We start from the raw sequence: 12,309 nt of genomic DNA, 5'->3' as shown, positions 1-12,309 counted from the left end.
CGGCGGGCGGTTATTTACCACAGGCTCTCGGAAGACCCGGCTGCTGCTCGTCGCACGTCTGGAGGCGGCTGTTGAAGTAGTCGCCAGATATAATAAGGCTGTGCGAAGAGCGGAGGTGGATCTCTTGTTTCTTTACCCTCGCAAATGGAGCAGTTATGTCTGTTTCGTCTTGCTTGCTTGTGTCCTTTTAGCTTTTTAACAGTTGGTTTGGAAGTACGCTTTCCAACTCCGCGTGCTGGTGCTATGGGGTTTTTATGCTGTAGATCGTTGCCTGATCCGCAGCCAAGCGCTGCAGAGCTCTCGAGTTTGCAGAGGCTGTGCCTCTTTATGTAACAAACGACTGAGTACTTCATTAAAGTAATGGCCCTGCCAGTCCGAGGGTTTATTTTGAACACCAGTTGTAGAGTCAACTTAAAAAGAAAAAAAAGAGCCAAACTAGCATACGTGGCGCTATATGTAATTACCTTTTTTTTTTTAATCTCCTCATGTGGGAGGTATTTGCCATTCTGAAGCTGGCGTAACTCTTGCTATAGATTTCACTTCGTGCTACGGAGTAAAAATGTTAAGAGGAACTTCAATATTAAAATCAGTAGCTACTACGGATGCTCAGGTGACAGTATTTAACGTGAAGTTCCTCAGCTGTGGTCAGGACCTGATGAATGCTGGGAGCACCAAATGCACCTTGTGGACATAAAGTGACAGCTATTTACGTGGTGTTTAGCTTAGGGTTTTTTTATTGGTTGAATAGGAGCGATAATCACCAAGTTACAATGCTGGCTATACAGTGCTAATTACTGCTGTTTCTGTAGTTTTTCCAAGGTCTTACTACTTAATCGTTAGGTTCGTTTTATTTATTATATGGACTGACTACCAAACTGCTGAAAGATATCTGTAAGAATTAGCGCTAAAAGGACAGCACTAAGTATCCAAAAAATAAACAAAATTTTAAAAGCTACATTGTCAGTTCCACGTTGTCTTTGAAAACTATTTGCTTGGGAACAAAACCGAAGAAATGGAAACATTCAAATCTGTTTATACAAAATAGCCAGTATCATTATGTAAAGCTTTTGATCAATGAGTAATTTACCATTTTGGTTTTAGCTTTGGCTGAAACTATGAGTTGCAACCCGGTGTCTTAAAGGTAAAAGAATATAGTTAACGCTCTTGAAAAAATATGCTAATGAAAATCGAAGCTTTTTTTTTTTTTTTTTTCATACCCTACTGTAACTCTTATTAAGCAGTGTGTTGGTTGTGTTTTGTTTTATTTTTCCTCTCCATTCCCCAGAGTTAATCTCAGGGCCCTATGCGGCTTCTTACTCCACAAGAGAAAAGAAGCCTTAAGTAATGAAGTGGAAGCTTCTTTGCAAGACAGCTCAACTGCTTGTTGGACTCAGCAGCACTCAAACCGTCCTAAACCAGGTCAACCCATTCTTTTGGTAGAAAGCATACAGAGAAGAAAAAAGGAACATAAAATTAATCCTTCAGGTAAAAGAAAAATGTTCACTTGACTGTGATGAATGCACCTATGTTTAGTTAATGATTATGTTTATTTTTGGAAGGCTACAGCTGCCACCTGCATTTTGAGACAACAAAAACTCCAGTTGAATAGTCCTGTCAATCTGAAGGTATTTTCTTTTTGTGCTTTGATGAAGTATCATTCAATCTCATTTTAACCTGTATTGAGGGGTTGGAAGACATGTTCAACCAACATGAAAATTTTTGCTGAAATTGGTAGGATCAATAAGGGATCATTATATGAAACTTGGGTGGCTGAAGCTTCATGTGTAGTGAATATGCAAACATGGTGAATAATCACATGCTAAAGGATAAATTTATTTTCCCCTGATTAATTTGTCTAGCTTAGCAAAAGAGAAAAAAATATGAAGGCCCTTAGCTGAATTAATGCTTTGGATGCTGTCAACAACAGTAAAATTGCACAAAAAATTTTCAAAGTAGATAAAGTACCATGATGAGAAGAAATACCATTTTGACTAGCTAGGTGTGGTGGTGTGAAACTGAAGCTTGTTTATGTGAGGAATGATATCAGTATCATCAAAACTGCATAGAAACCAGTATATCAGCGGAACTCTTGTAGGGAAACTCTTATTCCAAAAGAAGGTCATTACCATCAGGGAGTTGCAGATGTTTACAGCAACCATTACCACCTTGAAACCCCTGCTGTAACAATGTCGTGGTATTTCTGTTTGCTACCAACTCTCTGCCAGAGGTTGCAGCCACTGCAGCAGAAATGGCAGAAAGGAGTATTTTTTTAGTGCCTCACCCAGTTCCTAGCGAAGTGTAGCTGCTTGGGTGAGGTGGCCAGTAAAAATTAGGTTAAGTTAGAACATTCCATGAAGATGGCTTCATGGTCAGGTTTCTATATAAAAAATAAGAGAACAAAAAGCATTTTTTAATGTGTCCAGGAAAGTCTTAAATGAGCAAACTTAAGACTTGTCTTACAGAAATGGATAATATTTTTGCTTATGTCTGCTACTTTGGTGGATAGTGCTCACCCTGAAATGCAAGGAGAAAAATCGTACTTGTTTGAACTTTAATCAGAGACTTCAAAGATGAAAATGGAGTGAAGGTGAGATATTTCAGCTTTATAGTGAGGCATATTCATTGAGACTATCATCAGCTGGAGAAATAAGACTGGCCTCCATGAGTTTGTTGCAGTAAGGTGGAAGCGCATTGCCTTTTACACTAAGATGGTTCATGTGTCTTGGGTAGCTAACATAGAAAAAACAGGTGTTTTGGTTTTTTTTTTCATAAGAAGTGAAGGCAAACCCGATGATGGTGAAATTAATTATTAAGAAACCCTGGAAGGTGTCTGTTTTGCTGGTACTTCCCACAAAAGTTGTCTTGTGCCATATCCATTACATTGGAAACAGTACTTTTCCTGAAGTACTTGAATCCTAGAGGGAAGGATATTCTTTACCTACCCTACCCATCTATTGATCTGCAATATGTAATACTGAGTGTGCCATAATACACTGAAGTGGTGCATCTCAACCAGACATGACTGGCAGCAAAGTAATTATTAGAGCTGGTTAGAGTTTTTCCTTCTCTTATGGAAGATGTAATTGCTTTCTAATTTAATAGTAAAATTTTTGTTCTAATACAACTTTAATGAATGTTCTTAGTACTCATGTGCTTTTGCCCGTAGCCTTTTTTTCTGGAGACATACATGTTCATCCAGCTGTGTTTGTAGGTTTAAAGGTAGACCCTCTTTCAAAGTAGCTTCATTTGCTCTAAACTCTCAAGGTGTGTTTGTGAGTGTGATGTTGAAGAGATAATACTCAGCTGAGATCTTCTCAAGGCTAAGTAGAGGGGAATAATTATCTCCTTTGTCTAAAGAGCCTTTCTGAATACATTCTGAAATTAAGTCTGTGTGTGAGAAAGGTGTGTTGGCTTGCAGCAATAATGTGTTAGTGTTCGTATTTATTTTCTAGTCCACAGAATTCCAGAGTTTGGTATGATTGCCATATTTTAAGGGAGGGGTGAAGCACACTGGTATTGATATATCTCTCTCCTTGCTTTTTTCAGGCTACCATTTTGCTTCCTTAACGAGGAAGTTTTGTGTTTGTGTTTTTTCAAGTGTATCACTCTACACTTGATTTTTTTTTTTTTTTTTTAATTTTATCTTAATGGTTTCTGAGCCTCTCTGTAATTTCTCAACATCATTTTCAGTTTTAATTCTCTTTTATAACGTGCTCACCAAATCCCACTAGCTTTGTGTCAGATGTAGATTTTATAAACAAGCTCATCACTAAAGCAATTCTAAAGAATACTGAATAGACCCATGCACAGAATGGATTTTTTGGGGGCTCTAAGGAGGACAGTTACTCAGCATTCATTCCTGGGTGCTAACCTGTTGTGGCTCTGGCAGTCAGTTATCTGTATGCATGTTTTTGGTAAAATAATCTTTCCTAGTTTTGGCTATTCCTGGCCTGTTAAACTGCCTGAGGGCAGTGGTCAAACAACTTTAGCTCAGTGGGCCAAACCCAGAATTCTGAACCAGTGCCAGTAGCTCTGGAAGAGTCCCTTTTGCTGTTCTTCTCCTGGTTAATAGTACTCCTACTGCAAACATGAATTTACCCATCTTTAAACAGTCTCCTGAGTTTGCCTCCGAGTCCAAGAAACAGAAGTAAAATCTATAGTGGTTTGCTTATTCTAGTGTATCCTGATATTAGAATTGTGCCAATTGCAGGGCAGTGGGGCCCATAAGGAATACTACTGCTGTAGAATTTTGATTCTACAAGCAGCAAATTGTGAATTGTCCTGGTTTTCACTGGGATAGAGTTAATTTTTCTTCTTAGTAGCTAGACTAGTGCTGTGCTTTTGATTCAATATGAGATTTGGTATGAAAAGAATGTTGATAATACAGTGATTTTTTTTTTTTCAGTTCTTGCTAAGAAATCAAGGACTTTCCATGTTCCTATGTCCTGCCTGCATGCAGGTGTACGAGAAGCTGGAAGGGAGCACAGCCAGAGCAATGGACCTAAATTGATCAATGAAATATTCCATATTGTATAATGTTGTGCTTGGTATTTAGAAGAGGGTTTTCTGGGAAAGGGGGATTCACTCTTGCTTCTGGGTTTGCATTTTCAGGATCTAGGTATTTCAGGATCACTACCCAGGAATGGGCTGGTTATCAGTTATTGGTGGTGAGCAATTCCATTGTGCATTATTCATTTGTACTTTCTATTATTTTTATTATTCTTTTGTTTTATTTCAATTATTAAACTGGTTTTATCTCAACCCATGAGTCTTTACCTTTACCCCTCCAATTCTCCTACCCCCTACCCCTGCCCACCCCATCCCCCCTGCCTCCCCTGGGAGGGGGAGGTGAGAAAGCAGTTGCATGGTGTTTAAACCATGACAATGTACTAGACTGGGAAAATAAATTTTGTTGTATGATTATGAAGACTATGGTAATTCAATTTAGACAAAGTGAGAAACATAAAGGACCATGTTCTGTTCTAATGATTGAACTCAACTCAAGCCAGGCAACTACTCAAAGAATGCCATATATTACAGGATAGTTCTAGTTTAAAGTATGAAGTGAGTTAGAAAGGATATCTATTTAGGGAATGAATTCTGGGGCCTTTGGAAGGCATGACTTGCACTTGAATTCTGGATAAGTCACAATTATGTACCAGGGAAATCTTAGGACTTTTCTATATATCAAGCATGGTGTGGTTGCAAAGGCACTATCGCAAAACCCTGGATCCTCAAGAGTAGTGGAATTTGCCATAGTTTTCTCTTCTCCTCTGTGTACTTTTTATTCCTATTTTTGCTCCCAAGTATTTAACTTTTCACTTTGCACCTTCTTTCTTTTTATAGTTAACTATTTTTTCATTTCCGTTTCACTTTCTTACAGTATATTTGTTCCTTCATCGATGCTGTTTATGCCAGTGTTATGTATAGTAACTACAAGGTGGAATAATACTATCTAAGAAATAGTAATTTAAATAAACTACAGCTTACCATTTATACAAAGTCTGAGAACCACTTAGGAGTACTGTCCCTGCTTCCTGAAATACAGACTTGGTTTTGCCCAGATACTAGCATGTTTAAGACAACGGGATCAAAATAAGACGGAACATGGCCTAAATTTTCTAACTGCTGCTCACATGTCTTGCATCCTTTCTAAATATGCATTTTCTTTCATAATTAATTTCATAGCACAGAAGATGGGATAATTCTGTCCTGGCAACAAGGACAAAAAATAAAATACCACAGACAAAAATGTAACTGACTCTCAGTCTCTGAAGACAAAAAAATAGAGAATTTTTTGTTTGTTTTCATAGTATTATTCTGGAATACTCCTCCCTGTTTGATGTGTGCTCAGGTTTGAGACTACAAAGTTGTGAATCCACAAGCAAAGCACATGTTATATCAATAATTCCTTTTTTTCCCTGAGCAGTAGAATATACTGGCAATTTCTCAATCCTGGCATTTTTTTTTCCACCTAATACAATAGCTGCTATTGTATTAAACTATGTATTGTATAAAACTATGAAACTTACCAGTATGTTCTAAGCCAACTAACCAAAGCCTATTTTGCATCAAGTAGCAGAATATGTTGAGATTCTGTTCTACCTAAAGGTGGAACTTCTCTCAGAAGTTGAAAATGTCTCAAAAATGTATTTTATCAAAAATCAGTGCAGTGGTTATGATAAGGGAAAATAAGAGAATAAAATGGGGAAGGGAGTGGTAAATTAAGAGAGAATTGTTTTAGTATTTTATTAAATATATTTTCAGCATGCAAAAGGGCAGTTTTGTCATGTGTACTATAACACAATTCCCCTGGGTGAGTAACAGCTATCTGCTATACAATTTGATCAGAAAAGCCAAAGGCAAATGGCAGGCCTGGGATGTGTAAGCTTTTCCAGAGGCTATCATACACTTGGATCAACTGAGGCCATCTCTGCTGCCATTCAGCTTGTAGAATAATGGCAAGATATAGCCTTAAGGTTGTTCTGTTCATGCTCACTTATGATCTCATTGTTAATGGTTAGAGGTAAGTAGGACTCTGGAGATCTTTTTATTTTATATTTATACTTGTTTCTCACTAAATCAGATGCATGAACATGAAATATGGCTGCTTGGTAAGGAAGGTATGCAATTTAAGGTGTGGATTTTGGATTTCAGATAGAGTATACTGGCCTTGTCCATATGCAGACTCTTCCTAGTTTAGTGTTCACACGCTGGCTAGGGTATAAGAATAGTTTGCTTCTGTTTAGCTTTAGTCAATTGAAGCTTGAAGCTGAAATGAATCGTTCACCATGGAACAGTGTACAGGACATCCCCAGATTCAGCTGTGCCATTGGAAGAAGTACACTTCCACTGCTGTTTACAGTAGTCACTGCTTGCAGTTGCAGACCAACACAGCAACTCTTATGACCACTAATGTAAGAAATTCAGATAAATAAGGTTAATTTTGGCTGTTAAGATAAATGGTGTGAGCCAACCCATCAGATTTTGCCAAAGTAATGCTGCTGCAGACTTTTTTCAACATATTCTTCCAAAGAAGTGAGGTGATGGGTGCAGGTAACATTTAATCCAGCAAAAGAGCTGAATTCAGAAAGGGACATCCATTCATAAACAGGAAATAATACAAGGAATTAATAATACAGTTAAATAATTTTAAGTTGACATATACTGGTTAAGTCAGGGATATTTCTGTTAAGGTCTGTGTGCTGCTTTTAGAAACCCTAATGAGTTGTTCAGCCTTTATACATTTCCTACTGTATCATACATAAATTCTTCTACCTTATCATGCATGGGTTTTGTGTTCATTGTTGCACTGAGTTTGCCTGCAGTCTGCCTGAGAATTAGAGGATGCTCACTCCTTACCATCTTGTTCAGTGACCTGTACATGTTAAACTTAAAAACACTTGGGAAGTGGTGTTTTCATCTACCTGAGTCATGTACTTCCCTAAATCGTGATGATGTGCTTGAAAGCTTCAGGGTGAGACAGTGATAATGATACTTAACTTGTGCAACAAATGTTAGATAGCTGAGATAGTTAAGGGCAGTTAGCTTCAGGTAAAGAAAGTTCTCAGAACAGCTGTAGCTACATACTGCTGTCATATCTCAGAACATCTAGCGTTTATAATTTCAGAAACTTAGGTGTAAATGCAGAAAAAACTGGCAGTAGATGAAACTGTGGGAGTTGGAAGTGAAGACAATTCTTCCTAGCTTTGCTAGAGACCTCCTATGAGAAATTACTAAGCTCTTCTAGGTTCCACAAAGCTCAAATAGTGCTGTTCTTATTACAGCTCTGACACAAATTCCAATAGATTCATATATTTTAATAGGACACTACCCCATGGGTAGGTTTCCGCTCAGTCTCACATCAGTCATGTTACTAATCCTTGATGTAGGGCCAAGAGAAAAAAAGCATGTTCCTGGAATTGGCCTGGTAGGTTCTTAAATATTTGTGGAGATAAACTACTGGCAGAGGCTTGACTGTGCTGTGCCAGTGTAACCTGTGATAGCTAAGGTATGGACATGGCACTGCTTCTGAGCCAAAATCGTAAAAGTGGTGATTTTTGCCATGGGGCTTTGCCAACATCTGGGGATGTGGAACAGGATGCAGTGTTCTTGCAAAGATGTGGAAGAGCAGCTTGTTCTGAGGATCAGTTTGGGATCTGATTTCTTTGGAGTTAAACAGCTTTCCAGTTGAGAAGGTGTAGGATGGAACTGGATGTACGTGCTGAAGACTTAAAAAAGGAAAACTAGTAAACGTGAAGGCAAAATTATTCCCCTAAGAGAACCCTAAAGGGTAGTGGTGCCTGAAACAAAGGAGAAAAGAGATTCTGTTACAACCCATTTCAAAGTCACCCTGCTCTTTTTTTTGAACTGAAAATAAAGCCTGCTGAAGAGACTTTGGGACGTCCCGACAGACTGGAAATCTGCTAGTGTGATGCCCATCTATAAGAAGGGTCGGAAGGATGATCTGGGAAATTACAGGCCTGTCAGCTTGACTTCAGTGCCCGGGAAGCTGATGGAGCAGCTCATCCTGAGTACCATCACACAACACATGCGGGACAACCAGATGCTCAGGCCCAGTCAGCATGGGTTTGTGAAAGGCAGGTCCTGCTTGACAAACCTGATCTCCTTCTACGACAGGGTGACCTGCTGATTGGATGAGGGAAAGGCTGTGGATGTTGTCTACCTTGACTTCAGTAAGGCCTTTGACACCATTTCCCACAGCATTCTCCTAGCAAAACTGGCTGCTCAAAGTTTGTATGGGCCCACGTTTTGCTGGGTAAAAAAACTGTCAGGCTGAGCCCAAAGATTTGTGGTGAGCGGAGTTAAATCCACTTGGTGGCCAGTCACGAGTGGTGTCCCCCAGGGCTCGGTTTTGGGGCCACTCCTGTTTAACACCTTTATTGAGTGCACCCTCAGTCAGTTTGCAGATAACCCCAAGTTGGGTGGGAGTGTTGATCTGCTCAAGGGTAGGGAGGCTCTGCAGAGAGACCTGAACAGGCTGGAGCCATGGGCTGAGCCCAACTGGGGGAGTGTCCATAAGGCCAAATGCCGGGGGCTGCCCTTGGGCCACAACAACCCCCAGCAGTGCTACAGGCTTGGGAAGGAGTGGCTGGAGAGCTGCCAGTCAGAGAGGGACCTGGGGGGGTTGATTGACAGCCGGCTGAACAGAAGCCAGCAGTGTGCCCAAGGGGGCCAAGAAGGCCAATGGCATCCTGGCTTGTGTCAGCAATAGCGTGGCCAGCAGGGACAGGGAAGGGATCTCACCCCTGTACTCGCCACTGGTGAGGCCGCACCTCGATTCCTGTGTTCAGTTTTGGGCCCCTCACTACAAAAAGGACATTGAATGACTGGAGCGTGTCCAGAGAAGGGCAATGAAGCTGGTGCGTATGGGGACCGGCTGAGGGAACTGGGGGTGTTTAGTCTGGAGAAGAGGAGGCTGAGGGGAGACCTCATCGCCTTCTACAGCTCCCTGAAAGGAGGTTGCAGAGAGCTGGGGATGAGTCTCTTGAACCAAGTAACAAGCAACAGGACAAGAGGGAATGGCCTCAAGTTGCACCAGGGAAGGTTTAGACTGGATATTAGGAAGCATTTCTTTCCAGAAGGGGTTGTTGGGTGTTGGAATGGGCTGCCCAGGGCAGTGGTGGAGTCCCCATCCCTGGAGGTGTTTCAGAGTAGATTCAACATAGTGCTGAGAGATACAGTGTAGTTGAGAACTGTCAGTGTTAGGTTAATTGTGTGACTAGATGATCTTCAAGATCTTTTCCAACCTAGCTGATTCTGTGACTATATATCACGGTGGCTAGGACACTCCATTGTCCTGGCTGGCTGAAGGCAGAGCAGTCTGTGTGTTAGTAATGTCTTTTAACTGTTGCAGCAGTTCGCAGCAGTGCTTATGAGTCAGAGCACTACATCTCTCTCCAAGCACTTTTTAATGCTTAGGTGGAATATAATATATGTGAGAGAGCATTATCAAATTCATAACATTGTGTTGTGGTCTACCTGTTTGATTTTTAGGACTTTTAATGCCTTTATCCATCTGAAAACCTCTAACTATGTCTCAAAAATAGATCTGTCTAGCCTCATGCTTTTTTTTTTTTTTTACCCCCTAAGACACAGAATAGTCATAACTATAATGAAAAAACGTAATAGGTTTGTAAACAATTTTTTTAATATACTTTTTGTGGCTAAGGAAGTAGAATTGGATACTGGTTTTAAACAATGTGAAAGTAACCCATTTCTGACAAGAAGTTACTCAGGGGAGTTAAGTTCTATGTAACAGGCTGATGTGAATGGTTTTCAAATACTTCTGTCAAGAAACAGAAAATATTTTCTGTTCCTCTGGATGGTATAAAACATAGGCAGTTAACTAACTCTCCTTAATTTCCTAAAAATACCTAGGACTTTCCTGTGAAATTAGTTGAACAAGTACTTTTTTCTTTTATAAAATGTGTATAGAATAACCTGCTAAGAAAACTAACAAAATAAAGCAAAGAACCTTAGATGTCAGGTCACTCCCTTGGGCAGGGCAGGGCAATCAGGGAAAAAAAGAAAATTTTACTTTGTTATCTGAGGTAGTTGTTTGGGTCATAAAGAGTCTTAAATAACCTGAAAGTGCTTGAAAAGATACTGAGGAGAAAGATGCCACAGAATCTTAACATACTAGTATCTAGGAGAACACAGGTAAGTTTAAAATCTCAGAATTCATTTGTTCAGCATAAAGTATGAAGCTATAAATGAAAGCAAGATCATCAGTGACTGAGTTTGTACTTAGAGGGGTGTTTATCTAGCAGGGATTTAACTCTAGTGCACTTCTTAATTTCAGTAAATAGAGGGATACATTTAAATGGGTCATCTCTGGTTAGAAGCTTTCAAAATCAGAGTGATTCCGCTCCAGGGAAGCTGATGAGCTGAGTAAATGTACACTCCTTAGTTACAAAGAACCTGATATTAATATCTTGGAGGATGAAACTGGGTAGATAGGTCATTATTTTGTCAGTAATGCCAATAATTTTGTTAATTGGTTTCTGTATTATTTGCCCTTTTTTTGTTTACTTCCTGTTTATCAGGACAAATGGATTTTTCTAGGGATGTCAGGGGTACAATCCCCTGCCTCAATATTGCCTCCATCCATTCTGATACATGCTTATGATGACATTAAGGACTATGACTGTGCACCTTTTGCCCCTGACTGCCATTTGCCTTCTCATTGGACTCTGCTATGAACAAGCGAAGCAGAGGAAGTTTGCAGTCTAGGTACTTGTGGAAGCCATTTAAGATTTTTATGAAAAATTATGCTTGGGTATAAGTATATGCTAACGTTTCAGTTCATGCATGTTACCAGCATTTAATGCTGTATGTTATTACATGTGATATAGAGACTGGTAAGCAGCACAGATGCACGATTGTATGAAACTTGCTTCAGAAGCTTTTCAAAAAATGCAGAGAACCTGCCCTTTGCTGGTGAACTTCCGAACCTCCACTAAGACTGAATGCATTAAGAATAATTAGCAAGGAAGAAAACAAATTTGTGAGTGGGTAGATGCAAGCAGTCTGAAATAGAAGATGACCTTACCCACAGTCACCAAATAAAGTCACATTTAAAAGATAACTGGAAACCAGTACTGGACTGTTGTGTCAGAACAAGGAAACAATGACAATCAATTACAAAATGTATGCTAATATAGCACTACTTATGGGGGATGTAATGACAAAGTAAAGCAAGCTAGCAACAGTGTAATTGGAGATGCAGTTGTGTAAGGCCCGAAACAGGTTTGAAAGACATGGAAATCTCTAGAAATCTCTTGCAAAGCATTCATTATCCTGCACCACAGTAAACAAACGGAGCTCTTTTGTACTTAGAACTAAGAGTGGTACATTGTTGTTAATAAATTCGGATTTATGATCATACCTTTCTTTTGTTAAAGGTGCTTGTAACAGGAGAAAATGAGAAGTATGCCTCTATTTCCTCTTGCAGCATTTCTTTTCACATCCTTCCCACTACAGCCAACTACTGTCCTGCCTATTAGGCTGCTGAGAAAGGACTAAACTTACTACTTCAGTCATTATGTGGGAGAGCCAGGATAAGAAAATTACTTGTTACTTCTGTTGCTCATGTTTGTTTTTGCTGCTGCCTTGTATCCCTCAACGTTTTCCTCAGAAGCCAGGGATACACAAGTAGGAAGTACAACTGACACTTCAGGTTGTATAGGCTGCTGAAGCAACTGGTATATTGCTATCTTAGTCCTGACAAAGCAGGTAGTCTGCTGTTCTGAGTTACCTACTTTGCCTGGGCCAAAACATAGTCCT

This window comes from Athene cunicularia, assembly GCF_003259725.1.
Source record: "Athene cunicularia isolate RWA chromosome Z unlocalized genomic scaffold, athCun1 chrZ_part4, whole genome shotgun sequence".
Taxonomy (NCBI): Eukaryota; Metazoa; Chordata; class Aves; order Strigiformes; family Strigidae; genus Athene; species Athene cunicularia.
The sequence above is the reverse complement of the archived record's forward strand: the minus strand, read 5'-3'. Positions refer to the sequence as shown.